At 41.8% G+C, this 18,929-nt stretch overlaps 1 protein-coding gene across 1 annotated transcript in view; it reads right to left on the bottom strand.

The window, feature by feature from the left end:
• The window catches only part of TENM1 (teneurin transmembrane protein 1), a 328,347-nt gene extending 311,028 nt beyond the window's left edge, over positions 1-17,319 (bottom strand). Inside the window, exon 1 of the mRNA XM_082770995.1 lies at positions 17,067-17,319. The gene's annotated coding sequence lies outside the window, so the exon portion shown is untranslated. The remainder of the gene's footprint in view (positions 1-17,066) is intronic.
• Positions 17,320-18,929: the final 1,610 nt, after the last annotated feature.

The following is an 18,929-nucleotide window of genomic DNA, read 5'->3' as shown; positions in this document are numbered from 1 at the left end:
TTCACAGTAATTCTGCACTCAGTTCAGCACCAATGCCAGCTATATTATTGATGGCAAGTATATCAAAGTGCACACACTTTCACTTTGTGATCACAAATCTTTAGTATTTAGCAGGAGTATATCCAGTGCCCACAGGATATGCTGTTTGAATACTGAACTACAAAGTTAATTACGGCCTAGGAAAAAACAAGGAAGGAGTTTGACAGACTGGTCTTCCTCTGTGAAACCATCTTGTGAACAGGAGTTAGCCCATGATGAGAAATGTAAGAGCTATATTCAGAGCCTTCCCCTAACTTCTCAGAAATTCTTGAACAAAATATTTAAAGACAGATTATTTTTAAGGCATGCAAGTGCCTAATTCCCATTAACCTTTGGGTCCCGTAGCCTCTCCAGAACAACTTGCACGTAACAACATGACTGGCACACAATTCAAATTCTGAGCTAGAATTCAACAGCTATCTAGCATTTGTAAAGAACACTAAGCTTGTCAAAGAAAAGTTGCCATCAATGGAAATGCAAAATATTACTGTTAATAAAGCAACACAGCTCTATAATAAATAGCGATTAAAATAAAGACAAAAAAGGAATTCCGTCTACAAGATTTGCAAATACTAACAGAATCACGGACTTGTAGGGGTTGGAAGGGACCTCGAAAGATCATCAGGTCCAACCCCCCTGCCAAAGCAGAAAGTGCCAGAAGAGTGCCACACAAGTGCCAGAAAAGGCAAATCACAAATAATATGGTATATATTGTTTTTCCACAAATATTCAATATAGGATTCCAAGGATGTTTGCTGTATTCCATTGCAAAGTGTCAATAACCTTCCTTCCTGTTGCAGAGAGCCTCTTGCTCAAACTGATCCATACAGTGACTAGAACATCATGGGGGGAAGCATACAAGATAGCCCAAAAGTCCAGCTTTGCAAAGCTGCAAAGACAGATATAATAGCACAAGTGAAAAATGCTAGTGAAATTTTAGGAGTAACAATATAGCAATACAGAGAAGTCAAATAGGTGGACAACTATGGAAAGAAGTATAGAAATTAAAGGAAAAAAAAACTGACTAACAAGATGGAGGAGGACAAACCTTGAGCAAGACCTGCTACTCACAATCAGTAGCGTGGGACTGAAATTGTTCCTTCCACATGCCTTCCTGTGTTCATGAGTATAACAGCGTAACAATCATTTAGAATATTCCTCCATACAAGTTGAAGCTATTTAGTGGTTAAATAATTACTAACCTAGTTTCAAATGTTAATGCATGAGTAAGTAGTTACCACACAATCCCTAACGGGAGTTTTGCAGTTCCAGCAGAAAGACCACAAGATCAGCCCTAAACTGCCTTTATGATACCCATACAGTCCCTTTCATTTTAAGATGAGAAATAACAGCACCAGACCCTGCAACACAACAAAGCCTATCGGCAGTCTTAGAATACGCTGGTATCAAAACAACAAAAAGGAGGAAAAATAAATGTCAGGGTCCAGCATAGCAATATGTATACTCAGTAGGATTTCCTCCCATGTCCTCCCTTTCCCCAGATAAAATTGAGGTTCGCCGTTGAAATTGGCTTCAAGAACCATAACGCAGCCATTACAGAGTAGATTAGAAACAGAAAATGTAGTGGCTTTGCAGACGTGATGCTTCAGAGACGGGCCTTACGACAGTGCACTGCTTACCACCCCTGCTCCATGCCACACAAGTGTTAAGAGGCACTTGCCACACAAGAGGGCTCACACTGAAGTTGAACAGAAGGGCTTGAAGACGAAACAAGACAGAGCAAAGGAGCAGACAGGTTGAGGGAAGGCTTGCAAAACACAGAGGCAGAGGTAGCTGGGCAACCCTCAGGGCTGCAAATCCTAGAAATGCACAAAGCAAAGAATCAGCGATACATGCTTTTAAAATTAACTGCATGAATAATTGTGAAACAGTCTAGATATTGTGTGTTGAAACAGCAGCAAATTCTGGTGATGATGGCACAAGTACGTAACAGCACTTCCTGCTGGATAGTTCCTCTGCTTAACATAAAAAGTATTTTCTGTGTTGCATGCTAAATACTAGGTGCTCAAGAAGAACAATGGGAGTAGTGTCAGTGACCCTCAAAACAAAGAGCAGAAGTTCTCTGGCATTTTTTTAATATATATATATATATATTTTAATTTACATAGACGTGAGGTCTGTGAGCTGCAGTATGCTGCTGCACATCATGTAAAATCAAAAGCCTGCAGAAGTTAGGGCTATTTGCCTGGTGTACCTCCCAGACAAGTTACTACTCTGTTCCTGAAGGCTCAATACATATTTTTTCTCTCTTATCCAAACCTGAAAAATATATTGACATTCTTTTATGTTAGAATAAAAAGTTGAAAGTCTACTGCCTCAAGAACTACACAGATAAGTCTTACCTTTAAAATTCCCTTAGAAAAGGGGCTTTAAATGCCAGTCAGTCACCTTATCATTACCAACTGCAGCTTCAGTTCTATCAGGCAACTTGAAGAGAAGATGAAATTGTACTGCAGCAACCAACCTCCTCACGTCTTTCTTATTTATTTGTTTGTTTTATAAATGTTCAAAACCACTCGTTGCTAAGTTCCCTTCACTCATCATACAAACAGCTTTCAACCTTTTACTATGAAAACACTTTTTTTTCTGACATCCACTGAAATTCTTTTGTCTATATAAAGGAGAATGAACTGCTTTTAATTAATTTTTCAGTGAGATAAAATTCCGGGCAAATATCTACAGTATCTGGAATTCAAACTGACAATTGTCATCTCAAACACCATTTGTTAAAAAAAAAATCTCTGAGGGAATTATAGTCTTTAGCCAATTATATCTATACTTGGATTTATCATTTAAATACATGGTTGTTTATTTAAGGGTATGTTCTTTAAATGCATGTATTTATATTTTATAAATACGTGCTTGTTCAGAGCAGAGGTCTATTAACAACAGGGCACCCCATTAAATAGAGCCCTGGTGTGTCTGCCTCTGCAGTCAACCCAGCAGTAGGTAAAACAACCACCCCCGCCCCAATCCTGATTTACAAAAACGATTGCCTGAGGACCTATAGGAACTTGGAAGAGATCCACTGTAACATGTCACCATCACACACAAATACAAATTCATATACCTTAAAGGACATAAGAGTTCATATAGACATATCGAGTCCAGAGCCTGGTTCTACAAGCAGCATTGTTAAGATTTTCATTTCCATAGAGCAGCATACTCCATCTGCTTTTCCAGCCATTTCTTGTGTTTCAGTTTCAATGACCATGTCAGATAACTGCAGTCAGGAAGCACCACACTGAACTAGATCATCTACTTTTTTGATCTGGTATGGCAAACCCTACATCTGACCCTAATTTTATCCCCCTACCCATGTAAAACTGTTTGTTTCCCTGGAGCAAAGAATTTCATCAGTTCATCAGTTCAAAGCTATTTGGGAAATTGTCAGAGGAAAGAATTAAAAGGGATCTCTTCAGTCTTTCAGTCATGACTACAAATGCAGAACTGGACGCCTGTTTGGTACTGCGGGTCTCTGGTCCTAAAACTACTTCCACCGTCCCAATCTCCTTGCAAAGGTTCACAAGTTGTCCCAAGAGCTTCAGGCTTCAACAAAGCATTTATATGTTTCTTTTGCTCTGTTTATAAGCAAAGACTCCATGTGATGCTTTACAACCCTGCCACCTCAGAATCTGTTCCTACCCCGTATTTTAACTCGAATGTACCAGCATGTTCAGCTCCCAGGATAACAGGGAGGAGCAGAGCTCCTGCTTTGCTCTGCAGACAAAGCAGACACCATATTAAGTTTTTTTGTTCCTAATAGCTGAAACCATAATAGAAGACAAGCTTTGTTAACAGTTTATGGAAATAACCTTTTAAAAGTTTGCATGCTACACAATTATGTCCTAAAGCATTTTGATTTGAATTTCCTGTAGTCATAGTCTTCTTCATGGTGCACAGAGCCATCTTCTCATCTATTAACAGCCTTCTCATCCCACAGCCCTTTTATGCTGCAACACTAATCACTTGTGCTTTGGAAGGGCATTTTGCTCAAATGCAAATAAACAACTTCTGTTAATAGGAGTGATTCCACTTAAGTCTTCCAGTGCCAAGATCTGAAGACAGTAAAGACATTTCTGACCCCCAGGCGAGGCAACAGAGACGAACTGAGAGACGAACTTTAAGGTTTACTTTTAATTATCATGAGCTGCCTGTAGATTCAAGGCATGATAGTCTTGAATTGATCCCATTCTTTGTCACTGTAGGAAATGAGTACTGAAGTGGTTTCTGGGTATCAGTTTCTAGTATGAACAGACATGGACTGTAGCACTCTCTCTATTTGTAAAATACCATTTCCACTTTTAATTATTTCCAACTTTGTCACTTATAGGATTCCCATTAGTATATCTATATATTTTCTGAGGAATATCATCGTTTAGTCTTGAACTCATGCTCCAAATAACAATGCAGAACATTGGTAAGAGATTTGCTCTCCTCCTTCAGACTCCCTCATACTCTTCATATGAAATCTGTGAAGCAGGTCACACTTCATTTAAAACAAACAGAACTCCTGCACTTAACAAAATGTAGTTTTTCCCTTAAAAATCACAGCAATCTCAGCTGATGATGGATAGATTGTACAACATACCTTTGTAGTTTTTACTCTAACAGAAGACAACAGTTGCAAAGCGCCTTGGGAAATCTCAAGCCCTCTATGACAGAAAACAACCCTCACCAGAACACACAAGTGAGCCATCAGCTCAAGGAAATTGCTCTCATTTGTTGTGAAAAACTGGAATTACTTTCCTACCTACCTAGCTACTAGACTGGAAGTTATTAGCAGTCCTCTTACAAAATACGCACATGTACCCGTAAGTAATGATGTTCCAGTAAACAAAATAGAAAAATGCCTTCCACTTCCCCTTTCGTCTTCAAGTTTCATAGCACTTCTAAGAGCAAAAAAAAGTTGTTTAAAATGGTGAGAATTTGTGACACTGAAACTCAAATTTAGAATCCAAGACAAAATGAAGCCACCTAAAGAAGAGAACAAAGACCAGCAAAACTCCAGCTGGAGCAAATCACAGTTGATTTATCAATGTATATTTCAATTTAATGCTAGTTCCAAAAAAAGCTGTCGAGTTTGTGGATGTCACTGACACTGTTGCCACGAATCTTTCCATTAGCTTTCACAGACACAGAAAATACACAAAAAATTATAGATCACGCTGTTACCCAAACTCAGAGCTAGTGGAAGCGCGCATACATGTCACTGCAAACAAGCAGTTCAGCGTTTGATTACATCAGTCAAGGCAAATTTGGAATTGTTCACATCTGCCAAAAGCACTTTTCTATCAAGTGACATCAGGAAACAGGCAGCACGGATCTGCCTGCTGCAGCCCATCTGGAACACAGCAGCCAAAGCCACCCGCCCTTTCTACTGCTCCAGCTCTGCTGCCACACTCCTCAGCTCCACCTCACCTCTCCTCTTCCTTCTGTGCTGTTTTCAGATCACCTTAAGCATCTTTGCTTTTGCACAGGCCTACAAATGCAGCTGATTTCCTTCCCTTCTAGTCTGTTTCTCACTGCTCCTTTCTCCCCTAGGCTCCTCTAACTGATGCTCAACCTGAGCCCTCAGCTCTTCTCACAAATAAAAACAGGAGGTGGTTTCAGAGGACAGACAGCAAGCAATAACACTCTTCTACGAGCATTTTCCCTTTGTGTCCCATGATTTTCACTCCTTAAATCTCACCTGTTATTTCCCTTTTATTTCCCTTGCTTTTTTTTTTTTTTTTTTTTTTTGACGTTACAAACACTTAGGAGAAAGGGCCACTGTAGATTTTTCATAAAGTACTATCATATGCAGAAGAGGAGTGTTATTTCATTGAGGCTTTTTATTTTGAATATATACTGTTAGTGGTACACAGTGCCAAAAAAAAAAAGCATTCAGACCTGATTTAAAACTCTTCCTGAAAGCTACCATCTTCATTTTCACATGTAGAAAGTACAAATGTACAACAAAAATAATAATAAAAAAGAAAGACAGCTACTGGGGTACCCTGGTAGAACTGCCGTGCCCCTTCGTACAGAACATTAGGTCCTCAGTGACTTCATTCGGGAGTACAAGCCAGATCCCTAATATTCTTCTAATGCAATATTTTTAACTGATATGGTGCTTATGCTTGCAGAATGCTTTGATGCATTTACATTACATTTCTGATTTAATCTGCAGCTCTACACTTATCCCTTAGGTGCACGGTAATCCCCACCGTTAAAAAGGCAAAGCAAAACAAAAAAGCTGAACACACAGTATTTAAGCAATCTATTTTAAACAGATGTCAGAGACATATTTTATTCTTCCTAAATTAGGCCATTGATCAGCAAGATGATGAGCAATGAAGATCTGCTAACCTAAAATGTGTGACTCTTATTTACACTGCATTTCCAATCAATAAGGTAAAAACATTACTAAAATATGAACTCATGGTTTAGATTTACTGCTCCTTTCCATGTTCTGATATGGAGTCCACCGTCATTTCGCACTACAATTGTTTATACTTCATAATGTCCTGCCTTTTTACGGTAACAGATTAGTACTACATTACATATGCAGGAAGGGTTCCTGTATGGTCCAAATTAACAAGGTTTAACATTTTAAGCTCCAATAAAGGTGCCAGGCTTCTCTGGCTGGCTGACAGTCGTATTCTTGGTCATTACCCCAGATACTAGTTCACCCTGTATTCACACAGCTATTGTTATGATGAAATAAAAGCTTGCAAACATTTGCTCACGTTTGTTTTTTTTCTTGGTTAGTTGTTGGTTTTTGTTTGTTTGTTTGTTTGTTTGAAACATTTAAAGCCCTTTACTTATCCACAAAAAAGCACATGTGGAGGAGGAGGAGGAGTGGGCAATACCCATTTCTCTTGCATCATTCCTGCATTTGACCTCAAGTAATTTCTTTTAAACATGAGAACATAACTTGTCTCCATCTGATAACAATAGAGACAGTACATCTAGCATCCAGCACGATGATGTTCACTGAAATGTCAACAGTTACTCATGAAGAATGGGACTGGAATGACTAACACTTCAAGGCCCCTGTTTGTACTGCCTTGATGACTTAGAGCACTGGAGGAACAACTAACGATAAAATACAACGCAGCCAGAAGTCTGTAAAAAATTCTGGGTGCTGAAAACCTCAAGAAAATTTTAACATCAGTGACACAGATGTCTACCTTGTAGTATGCACCTTATGAGAATTCTGATATAAAATCACTTTTGTATTGGATTATTCTCATAAATTTGAGCTTAAGGCCTCAGATTAATGTAACAGCACGTGTACATACACACATGTACAATACTACCAGTACTGCTGAATATCCAAACATCAGGCTATAGGTAAGGCTATACAGCTAAAAGCCCAAAGTGCTACATGGGGAACACGTGATGGGGCTTGAGAAGCTGCTCCTTTCACTTCTCACTCAAACTCCAGAAATCCAACATTCAAATAATTCAGAACACAGAAACATCTTCTACATCTCAGTTCCCTTCCACAACACTCCAACCTCATTCCCAGCCATTAAATCTAAACATCACATTTGTGCTGATTTTGTTCTGCTCAAGAGAAAATGGAAACAAGTTCAGTTCAATCTAGAAGCTTCAAAATCAAGAACAGACAAGGTTTTAGTGCTATTGGTGAGCAAATTTGGCAGAAAACAATTTATTCTTTCAATCTAACTGGAGCTTTAGCAGGGAAACACTGAAAACACTGGTAAGGTACTGACATGCAGTCAGGATCTAGCAAGGCTGGAAAGAACAGCACCCAACTAACAAGCCCATTCTGTGCAGAAGGGCAATCCTGCTTGACTCAAGAAAGGAAAAGGAAAACTTACTTCAGGCAAGAAAATAAGGACTGCTCAGCCACATGAAGACGAGAAATGTCGTGTCTTCTTGCACAGCAGAACACTCGTCACAAAGTCGTCTGTCATTTTTTCCCCCAGGGAACTTTTTATGGAGATTAATTTCTATGCCTTATTTCATTATTATTCAGGAAAGTGCTTTAGATTTCCTACTCAAATATAACGCTAACAGTTAAGTTACAAACTACATTCTAGGATGCATTTCCCCCACCATTTTAGAACTCATTTCAGCTTTTTAAATACCTTGAAATTGCTCTCAACACACAAGTTACAAGAAAGGAGTTAGCATTTTTCATCCTTTGGATAGTATTTTTTCCTGACATTTAATTAACCTTGTATCATTGATATTAATATTTCAATTTCCACTAACGTTACATTTCTGCTGTTTTTTTTGTTTCTCAAACAGGTTTTTAAATTTATTAAAGATATATTAAGGTAAAACCAATGGCATTTAATGCAGTGAATTAACTGAACACGTAACACCTACAAGCTATTTCAAAAGCAGAGGAGCATCTAAATTACATCTTCTGTCAAGTGTAAATACTGGTGACATTACTGTGCTACAGAATGCCAACTGCAGCCATAATTTATACACAAAGATTTCCACATTATATTAAACCAAATTTTAAGTTGGATAAGAGCTTTCAAGCAAATACCTGTCAATAAACAGAGGCCAAAACATCAACAAATAAAAATAGAGTTTTTCCAAAGTTTGTCTGTGATAGCAGACATTAGCTTTATCCACATGAACTAGCTTTGTAAGCCTACCAGTAAAGATGTATGTATATTTTAAAAGGACTAATATTTATGTAGTATTGAAATGTCTTAATTGAAGCATACAGTCTCTCATCATAAAATGCAATGGAAAATTCTCAAGAACAGACTTAGCCAAGGTGCTAAGATTGGAACATGACTAGGACCTTAAAAAGCCTCTCTGTTTTACTTAAGCGGCATGAAAATCTTATTTTCCTTCTGGTAGAAGAACCATTTAACATAATTTCCCTCTTATTTTATTCATGGAGACCCATTTACACTTTGCACTTTTATTTGCACTGGGGGGGACAAAGCCCATCTCTGTTTTTAACTGTTAACTGTTTAACTTTTAACTGTGTTTTAACTGTGTTAACAGTTAACTGTGTTAACTGTTTTAACTTTTAACTGTTTTTAATAACTTTGAATGTGCCACTTACCAGTGCTTCAATGAGACTTTTGACCATTCAGAATAGCTCTCTACCTAGGAAACCCAAGATGGAGCTCTTGGTGAGCGGCATCCCAGCACGGTGAAGGTGTAAAGGCACTCAGTAACGCTGCCCTGGTCTGGTGGAGCTACCAGAGAGGCTGACATGCCAGCGGCTGGCTTATCCCACAGCACTGCAGAATCACTGACTCAAGTGATTTGGCTCAAGTACTGCTGAGATTGAAGCTAGAGTCCCACCAGCCTGTTCTGCAGAGGGATCTCTATTTAGTCAACTACAAACGCGTATCATACCCAACATAAGCACAGCACTGGTAGTGAGTGATGGACTTCAGAATCAGCGACATTGTTTTGAGATGGGTGTACTACAAATCAACCTCTGTTAGGGAACAACAAAGTTAATTTAAGGTGAGCACACCTAGGATTCTAATTGACCCTACACAATAAAAATCCCCCCAAATTCAAAACGTAATATTCTATTCCTTAGCCAAAGCCATTGCAAGTCTCATCTTCAACACGATTTCTCAAGCAAAACATTCCAGTTTTTCAGACAACAACCTTTCTTTTCCTTCTCACTCAGTAGAGCAGGCTGTAGTCAAACACTGGAATCAACACAAAGGGCTCAAATTGACCAGTTTTTACATCGTGGCCTGTACTGGTAAGCCCTGCATGGCTTTTGCACGTGCAGCGTGTAATAGAGCAAGGCCAGAATTTGCTAAGAGAGGAGCACACAAATGCCAGGAATGGGAAGCTGCTGACAGGGCTCAGAGATGAGGCAAAGCCTGGCTGCATCTCCTCTCCCTGCCCCGCTGGAGCTGCGAAAGTGTTTCCATGCCCAGTGTCTTTGCCACCTGGCGACGGTGACTACTATGTGTAAAATTGCTTACACCAGTCTTTCCTGAACTGCAGTCTGTCTTTATCCCATTTTCACTAATTTCAAATGCAAAAAACCCTGTAATTCAAATCAGTGGGACTGTGATTCTGGCTTTAGCAAGAAAGCAAAACTGTATTAAAAGTCTGTTTGGCTTCACGAAAACAAAGTTGGTTTCCACTACTGGTCCTACATGTCAATATCGCAAATGGAAACAACTAAACATAAAACATGAAACAAAACTCTCTCAATGATTCAGTACTACAGTGAAAATAAATAATATCACATACAGAAGCACTGGCTTTTTCTTTTTTTTTCTAATATTATGACCAACAATTTCAAAGCAATAACTAAGCCATTAAAAATATTTTTAGGATTATAATAAATCCACTTCCCAAGTCTTCTGTGATTGGCTTCAGTTGCTGAGGTCCCAAGAAGCACAGAACCATTTACTTGAGGGCAGTGGTTGGGATGCTGATTTACTAGCTACCGCTTGCTGCAGTTCCATTAGATTACCACACCAGGCTACCATGCATTAGGTGTGGTGATGGCTCCTGTACACACAGCTAAAGGCAGTAAATACAGTTTGTACTAAGAATAAAACACGCTTCCTAATACCTAGGAGATTCATTCTGAAGCTGTATTGTGTTCCATCACAACCTCGGGCTGGCTGGTTGAGCTGGGCAGCTGCATCACTGAATGGTCCCAGCACCGAATTCTGCAATTTGGTACTGATAAAAACCTCTTGGTAAATTCTGACACAATTTGGTATTTTTTATTATATATATATATATATTTACAAAAAGACATTACTTCTTTAGATATTGGCCAAGAAAAAAAATAAAAATGCTTTTGAAACTTTTCTAGTTTTTCATTTTACATCACCACCAAACGTCCCAATTTTTTTATTTTCTTAATTTGTTCATGAAATAAACTTCAAATCATTCCTGCTTTGGGTTCTATTCTCAATTTTCACATAAAGAACTGGCATTGGACATAGGATGCCAGATCCTCCTCCACACAAAAACAACAACAGAAACACAGGAAGAAGAGGAAGAGGAAGAAGAAGGAAGAAAAAAAAAAAAGAGAAAACAGAACATTTACCCTAAGTTTTACCATATGCACTGGACAGTTATTTCTCTGACCTGGAGTTAAGTGCTTAAGATAAGTCTTGTTTTATACCACTTGTTTTTATCAAGAAAAAAGACAACCAAAACAAACACAAAAACAACCTATAGCTTCTATGCTTACCATAAAAAAAGCAAATTGCCAAGCAAAGTAAGAAAAAAACAAACGAACAACAAATAAATAAAAAATAAGAAACCCAACATAACTCAATTGCTAACAGCACTGACCTTGTTGATATATTATCTAAATGAAGGCTCAAAATAGCAGTACAGTAATTTACGGTCATCTCTTGCATACTTTACAGGCTTGCATTCAGGAATGGAAACATCAACATATAAAACAATTTCTCCTGGTCTGTAGCTGATACTCTAGAAAGCTTAGTATGAATTGCTCAGAGTAGCTCAATATAGCTCACATATGCTTTGTGACTCCAAAATTCAATTTTCTAACTCGTAATCAACTACAAAAATATTACAAACTGAATATGAGGAACATTAAAAGGCAATTTCTTCTTACTATTGACTACTTATCAACTGACAACTTAGTCTGTTGAAATTAAAACAATTGGTATATTTTATGGTGATTGCTAAAGTTGCTGACCATAAGTAGAATTATCGTGCTTTATAGACTTAAAGTCGCTTAATCTAAGCAGCCAATTTAATCCAACAGTTCCAAAGAAAGACGGTGTAACTTTAAATAAAGTGTGCTAATGAAACGCTAAAAGGTTGCGCAATTGAATTATGGTTGAATTATGTCCACATTAACTCTTCCCTCCAGTATGTCTGCAGAGGTAAGAATCCGCTCTGGATCCCCAGTGAAACAGCACAGCACGTCACAGAAATGATGGCTATCCATCTGCATTTACAGAAGCTCCGATGAAAGCCATCTCATCCCTTTCCTCTTGCTCCCTGCTCAAGCTATTAATTAGGCAAGCACATTGCGATCAGATCCTCAGCTGCACCACTTGGTACAACTTCACCAGTACTCTGTGGACATGTGCCTCTTTACACCTCTCACCTAATGCTTTTGATAATAAGCACCACCGAACTATTAATGCTCCAAACAGCAGCCAGCGGTAAAGGTAAAGCTCCCACCCTCATCTGCCATCTTTGGGCATTTTTAATACCCAAAATAGTTGCTACTACTAACCTTTACTCTTTCACACATCGAAGATGTTAGGTCCATGTTGACTACGATTTATTGAAATCTGTGGAAGTTATGGAGATCTGGAGTACAGCTAATGGGCTGACACAAGCCCAAGCGTTATAACGCAGTAATTGCACTGTAAGAGAGGTTGGCTCTCCCACACTAGCAAGCAGGCACGAAAACACACTGCGCAGATAAGGAGCCCTTCATAAACACCACATTATCGGCCAAATGCCAGAGGCATCTTTTACAACAATACGCTGAATAACTTCAGAAGATTTGCTGTATCCCTGAGAGTTCCCATGTACCTAAAAACTTCAGTAATGACAAAAATTCTGTTCTGTGCAAAAACCAAAAAGGTCATCTTTGCCAAGAATAGCAGCTAGCCTATATGCTCTAAAACCCATCTTGTCCTAGAAGAGGAAAGATCCAGGATTTGACTATTACTTTGACTACAGGGCTTTTGTTCTGTAACTAATTGGTCACTTCAATTAAAAGGAGAATGAAGAAGAAACAACACCAGGCTGTCCATGGGTAAGATCAAAATTGTGAAGAAAACAGCTGGAAGTGGAACTGCGTGGATTTCAATTTGCTGAACTTCATGAAAGACTAGCAGGGCTAGACAAGATGATACAGAGCTCTGCAGAAGAGCTAACGAGATTTTGGGTAAAGTGGAAGCTGTGAGAAAAGAGCTGGAGAAGCAATTGAGCAAAATGAAAAGAAATTAAAGTAAGGTCATAGGTGCCTCTGTAGCACGGGCATACAGGTGAGGGATATTCGGTGGTTATGGTTTAGAAACCATGTCAAGTATTTATGGAAAAACTAGAGCTGTGAGCCGAGTTCTGAGACAGAAGGGATCAGAATTTTGTGATGATAAAACACATTGAACAAAACAAATCTGAACAGGAACGGATAAGCACTGTGCAGAAGTTGGAGTAGGAGGAACCTGAAAAGGATCAGGAAAATGCCTCTGGTGTGTTTTCTGACTTTCCCCCTACTCAGCACTGGTTGGGAGCAAGGAAGCAGCTGGTGAAAGAAGCACCAGGAGCACCTATCTACAGGAAGGCAGCATGATCTGCAAGAGGTAGAAAAGGCCCTGCAGCTGGTGCTACATGGGTGTAGGACAGACTGAAAGAAGGTATGTGTTTATGAGGAGCAAGAAACTGCTGCTGTTGACGTCTCCAGGAAGCAGCAGGAAGGCTTCTACCTGGCCACTGGGAAGCCCATGATGAACAACACCTCCTCTGCCCCATGCCTTCCCAGGACAGCCCCTGCTCCAGCTGCTGCCTTGCGCCGTCCGTGCAAAATAAGCCCCAAACCAGGCAGGGGAGCACAGCTCAGTTTGGATCCAACAACTGCCCACCCATCACCTGTTACCACAGAAATGAGAGAAACTTGGGAAGTTGGGTTTAGAATAATTAATAACTTGATTTAGCAGGAGAAAAACTAAAGTAATGGTAGCATTTAATCGCAGCACCCTTAGAAGGACTGGTCAAGTTAGCGACACATTACTCAAAGTGAAGTCAATGCTCACGGACGCCACCCAAAGATCTTCACCACCCAATTGCCCAACTCTCAGTGTCTGCAGTTAAGGTGACCCAACTCTGAGGTCTTTGGCAGACCAGGCACATGCACACACTGCAGTCAGTAGTCCATTAAGGGCTACTCAAACCACAGGAGACCTCTCTTTCAGTAGATGCTTCTTTAGAGGTCACTTTGATATGCAGCAGCCTCCCCTGCAACCCAAGCATCGTCTCTCAGCCTGTGGGCATTCACACGAATTATGCTTCAACCAATCAGTGCTTAGAGCACAAAGTGATGCAGGAGTGACTGCATGGAAACATCATCCAAAATTGTATTCCAAAAACTGTTCCTCTGCCTGAAACCAAGCTACAGGAAGGACTACTTGCTCACCGCCCATTTCAGATTTAAAAACTAACACTTCTGTAACAGAACCATGAACTCTTCAAAACATGTCAAAACACTGCCAATTGTTGAAGACAGAGATCCACTCAGACACCACAGCAGAATGTCACACCTAAGACCCCAAATGCCTTTGCTACACCTCAGAAAAAAAGAAAATTAAAAAAAAAATTAAAAAAAAAAATATGAGTTTATGGATTCTTCATAACCCTTGGCAAACATCTGTGTGCACTCAGTGAAATAGATATACCCAGTGCCCCACCAAGCTATGGGAAAACCAGAAAAATACATCTACGGTTTGGAACAAGCAGCAATATCTACTTAACAGAGGCTCTGAACTGGAAGGGTGCAGTAATTGCTCATCAAGGCTACAGAAAACAAGAACTGCTGGCTGAAGGCTTCCAAAGCAAGAAGCCAATACTAAGCACAACTCAAAATGGTCATTTTAATTTCAGCGTGCTTCAGACAACGTTTAACCAGAAGGGATCTTTTCCCTCCAATGTCACACACCACTCACTTTCTAAAACTCAGAAGTGAGAAGAATTTTGTATTGGAAAGTAGAAAACAACACAACAGCTTTGCACAGTAGTTTCAGCCAAAGAGATCAATACTCAACATATATCTTTGTTTTTTCTAAAAAATACAGATAAAAAAATAAAAACAAATCACTGCAACAGAAGGAAAGTTTTTTGTCAATAATACACGGGCTGAAGTTCAAATCTGTAGCGTAGAAAATTTATTAAAAAAAATACAAAGCTGCAGCTTAGAACTCTTTAAACACTGTTCATAGAATAAATGAAAAGCAGAAATGGAAGCACAATAGAAACTGACTTGTTTTCCCTGTACAGATTAGTGCACTGAGTATTTAGTAAACTTTTCTGCAGTTGAGTTTTTGTGTAACCTCAGTATTTTACTGGAAAGTTTAATGAAAGACAGGTTCTCATTAAAAAAAAACAGACTACTCGTATTCAAGTTTTTATAGGAATATAGATGCATATATGTATTTCTCTAAGTTATAAAGAGTAGTTGCAACAGATCTTGTTCTTAAGACCTGTGAATTTCAGGTGAGGTAACACCAATGCAGATTCTCAGCCTCCCTCAGCCCCAAATGCCCTGTAAAGTGCACAGGACACGGGACCACCCGGGCAGCAGTATGCAGCCCTGCTGCGGGACTTGCCCTGACTTGGTGCTTTTTGCAGTTGTGCAGTGCCGAACATCAGCTCTGTTCTGTTGAAACTGCGAAACACAGCCAGCAGACAGACTCCAGATGAGCAAGTGGCAGACGAGAAAGCAGAAACGCCTCAAGCTCCATTGCAGGCCATCGCCTGTTTCTTATTCAGTTGCTAAAGCATTTAAAGCCCCGCTAGAACCATAGTGAGGTGCTGGCAGATACACTGAGGGATGCCAAGATGGGGCACACTGTTCCCCAGTCTGTAAAATGGGAACGGGAAATATTACTAACCACATGGAGATGACTGATTTTCCATAATCAAAGCCCTGAGCAAACAATTAGGTAGGTGACATTATTCCTTTTGCATTTTTCAAGTAGTGTTTTCAAATTCCAGTCATTTAAAAATCAAATTCATACCATTTGGACCTGACGAGTGATGCTGAGCTAACGTCCTGCCTGCTGCAATCAGCATCGATGCCAAGGCTCAGCATTTTCTTCCTCTGTTTTAAGAGAGTAGGCACTTACCTGGTCCCAAGACCACAAGGCACAGCAAAGCCGCCGCGCATCTCTGCACACGCGTGATGGTGGGCACACGTGTGTGCAGCTGAGCCATGCCTGTTTTTAAAACCAAGCCCTCTCTGCTTTTAAAAACTACCATTCCAAATTATAACACCACGTCGGATGAGCAATAATACAGTTCCTTTGCTGCATCTTTTCTCACGTGATGCTGCCTTTATAGGACTCTGAATACATTTCAATAGCTTTTTTATATATAGCCATCAATACAATGCATTCATTTGCTTCCACACCTGATTGCTCCGAGGAGGAAAGAGGAATTGGCATTCCCACGTTCCTAAGAGATGTTTTTAGCAAGTTTTCTTTTTTTTTCTTTTTTCTTTTTTTTTTTTTTGATTTATACGCGTCATTTACATGTTCTCAAACGTGGCAAGTGGAACGCACATCTCTCTTTAAAAGGAAAGATCTGTACTTAAGCGCATTAATTGTAGTTATCTTCCTCTTCTAAAAGACCAGCCATTCACAGCCCCAAACCCCTCGGGAACACGTTATTCAGAAAACTTTTAATCATTCCCTGAAACACAATCGTGCCACAACACACGCAAGATAACACCCACGGCGATTCCTGTAAACCCAAGCCGTTAGGAGCTCCTGGAAGCGAGCTGGATCGCAAATACATCAACCCCCGTGGACGATTTGCTCGATGCGTGCCGGAGAGAGGGGAAAAATTGATTAAGTTATTAAGGAGCCGCCGTTTTCTCTGAGGAGGGGCGCCCCGGGAGCAACCCACGGCTCTGCCTGGCTCCGTCCCCGCAGCACGGGAAGGCCGCGCTCGGCGTCCCCGATCCCCCGCTCACAGCCGGAATACGGCCACGGGGCTTCGTCGCGGCCAGAAATACTCGGAGGGAGGGCTCGGTCGCCCAACCCCGCCGGCATCGCCCTCAGGAACCGTCCCCGCGCTCCGAGCCCGGAGCGGAGCCGCCCCGCGGTCCCCGCCCGCCGCTGCAGCACCGGCCGGGGGGGGACAGCAGCCGCCGCCCGCACCGCGCCCCAACCCCAAAGCAACCCCAAACCCACACCGACCCCAACCGGCACCCCCGAACTCCCCCCCTTACCCCTTGAGGCTCCCCGCCCCGCCGCCGTGAGGCGAAGTTGGGGAACCCGCGGCGCCGCTCCCGCCTCTCGCCTGAAACTTACCGAGCGCGGCCACCGGGCTCAACTTTCAGCGGCGCCCCATGCTCAGCCCCGCAGACGGCTTCTCGCCCCCCATCGCCTCTAGGCGCGGTGCCCGCGTCCCGCTCTCCGGCGGTAAATCCTCATTGCCATCGCCCCCCACCCGCAGCCCGCTGAGGGGGCAGCGCCGGGTCCCCCCCGCCGCGGCTCTGCCCGAGGTGCGAGGGGAAGCGGGGCCAGGCGCAGACCCGCTGCCGGAGCTGCTCCTTTCAGTGTCAGCGGCGCCGCCGCTCGCTGTCAGGGTGGTGGATTTTTTTTCCGTTTTTTTTTTTTTTTTTTGCCTTCCCCTTTTTTTTTTTTTTTTTTTTTCTTGGCTCCTTCGCCGTTAATGAGCATGCCCGGGGAGAGCCGCGCAGGCGCCTTCACGGCCGCCGCGCCTCGAGTCGCCTCGCGCCGACCGCAGCTGCGGGCTGTGAGGGGAGGCGGCGGGGCCCGATCCGGGGAGCTGCCGGCGCCTTCTCACAGCCCCCTTAGCGCCTCCTCTTATCCCCTCGCAGCCCTTCGCATCTCCCTCACAGCCCACCACAGCCCCCTCACAGCCCGGGAAGGGGGTCGACGGGCTGCCCCCGCCTGAGGGAGCGGAGCAGGGAGCAGGGCAGCGGAGCCCACTCCCCCGGCGGCTCTGCCCGCCTTCGGCAGGACGGCGGCACGCCTCCCGCTGAGGTGATTTACCTTGCGAGGCCGGCAGCGGCATCAGAGATCGGGGCGGAAGGGGAGCTGTCGGTTCGTCGGTGCTGCTGCTGGTTCCCGAGCTGAGTTGGCGAACGGGGGCGTCCCCGGCGGCCACCCCCGGTCGCGGAGCAGGGGAACATCTCCGTGCTGTCACCATTTAGACACTAGGTATCCTCAGGAGGATACACACTGGCGTTAAGGTGATTACCACCTGCTTTTATTTATTTTTTTTTTTGACATACAACAGTCAAATCTGCAGTTATTGTAAAGGTTTTTCTTTTTCCAGAAGAATCGAGGGACTGGGAACAGTGCACATCCCAGCCTGGACCCTGCCTGTCAGGCAGTCTCCAGCCTGAGCCCATGTTGCATTCCACGCACCCGTTAACCCCTTAAAAAACCACTGTGGTCACCTATGTTGCTTAGCCTGTGTATTCAGCAACAAGGGACACAAGTTATTAAGTCCTGTTATTTGTTTGCATATAAAGAAGGCATAGGATGTCCACATACATAAAAGTCCAAAAAGTCCTAAAGTCCAGTTCCTCTTCCTACTCTGGTCCGGGGATATATTTCACTTAGGAAGTTGGCTTATGCTGTTTACATAAATATTTGTAGGAAAAAAAATATAAAGGGAACTTAAAAACTGTTTTTTAATTAAAAAGAAATTACAATTTTGCCAATGGAATGTGTTGCAGTGCATACATAAAATAGAATTAGCCAGGTAAGGCCATCCATGGTTCCAACATACTGCTAGTATGGAAATTTTCTGTCATTTTTAATCTTTGCTCTTGGACACAACCCTGTTCTGACTTTGCTCCATCAGAGAAATAACATTCAGGTGCCTACAAGAAATCTTACTGAGTCATTAATGTCTTGGTCCAACAGGTAAAACACCTCCAAGATAGGGTTTTCATATACAAAACAATTTTTCTGCTAATGAAATTAGTTTCTAGGGCACTCTGAACAGCATTAAAAAGATGATGAAGAAAGTGGCTCAAAATACAACCCCCTTTCCAAAATGTGTATATTGCAATCTGCATAAATATGAAATGTAGATGCGGTTTGTAGGCTGTAACCCAATTCTAAGAAATCTTGTGAGGTTATTATAGTAATTCCAAAGATAGCCTCCTTGAAAAACAAAGGATGGAAAAGATGGGA

The sequence above is a fragment of the Aythya marila genome (assembly GCF_965140915.1).
Source record: "Aythya marila genome assembly, chromosome: 13".
Lineage (NCBI taxonomy): Eukaryota > Metazoa > Chordata > Aves > Anseriformes > Anatidae > Aythya > Aythya marila.
This window is presented reverse-complemented; position numbering and strand designations above follow the sequence as displayed.